The sequence below is a fragment of the Amblyraja radiata genome, chromosome 43, assembly GCF_010909765.2.
Source record: "Amblyraja radiata isolate CabotCenter1 chromosome 43, sAmbRad1.1.pri, whole genome shotgun sequence".
In the NCBI taxonomy this organism is placed as follows: Eukaryota; Metazoa; Chordata; class Chondrichthyes; order Rajiformes; family Rajidae; genus Amblyraja; species Amblyraja radiata.
This window is the reverse complement of record NC_045998.1, coordinates 2,098,004-2,099,338: the sequence shown is the minus strand read 5'-3', so window position 1 is coordinate 2,099,338 and position 1,335 is coordinate 2,098,004.

The following is a 1,335-nucleotide window of genomic DNA, read 5'->3' as shown; positions in this document are numbered from 1 at the left end:
CATGCAGGGCTACCTCCTCCTGTGGCATGTCCTTCTGTCACTCCTCCTCCGGGGTGTGCGACACATGCATGGCAGGCTTTTTGGAGGGTCGTGCACTACCCCTGCGAGTTTGCCTTTTGGGAGCCATCACTTCAACAACATTTATCTGCTAAAAGAACTCTGCAACTATGATTGAGCACGCCCAGGAGTGACAGAGGTCACATGCTTATGTTAATATTAACCTTTTTTTCACCCTGTTTAATTCCACCGTGGAGGCCTTACCAAGGTTTCCGTGAGGTTCCCGGAGGGTTTTGTCAGTCTCCCGAATAGTCGAAATTGGTTTCCGCTTTTTCTATTTTCTGGCGATTATTTCAAAAAATTAAAAGCCGGCCGCGACTAAAAATAGGTTGCCGTTTTAAAAATCGGAAAATTTTTAGTCGAAGCCGGTTGCGATGCTAGTTGTAGGTGGTTGCCAGAGGTTGCTGGTAGTGAAAGGTACAACTGGGAACCTCCGGGAACCGCACGGAAACCTTGGTAAGACCTCCCTGGTGGAATAAAACTGGGTGGAAAAAAGGTTAATATTAACATAAGCATGTGACCTCTGTCACTCCTGGGCATGCTCAATCATAGTTGCAGAGTTTGCAAAAGCCTCCCAGGTTTTTGTTTAAATGATTTCGAGTGTTTTCTAGCCCTGGAAAACCATCCTAGCCCTGGAAAGCCTATAATTAAAGATCCTCTGATCCCTTGTCAAATTCCTGTGTGGGTATGGCTTCATCATCCACGGCCCGAGTGCAAAGGCATCATCACCAACCATACTGTAGAATATGTCCGGGTTGTCTTCTCCTGGCAGAGGTTCGGGATCAGGCATGCCTGCTGTTCCATTTTCAATTGACAGCCCGAGGGGGCTCTCTCTCCAGATCCTGGCATCTGCTACACTGCCAGGTGTGCCCACATCCACATACAGGAATTTGTAGTCTGAGTCCACCACCGCTAGCAGTACTATGGAGTGAAAATTATTGTAATTGTAATATTTTGAACCTCCCTTGGGTGGACACCGGATTGCTACATGTTTGCCATCCACTGCCCCACATGTATGTTTAAAATTCCATTGTTTATCAAAGCCCTGCGCCACTCTCTTCCAATAATTTGGTGTTCTGGGGCAGTCGATCACATTATCCCCATATACGTCAATGATTGCCGCACAGGTCTCTCGTACAAGCTTACTTATAGTGTTGTGGGCTACAAGAAAGTTGTAGCTGAGTCCCCTGATGCCAAATGATGGAGTGTGATAGCCAGGCACAGTCCTGGTTCCAGTGGCTTCCTCATATAGGTCTTTTTTTTCATCAGGGGACCCAC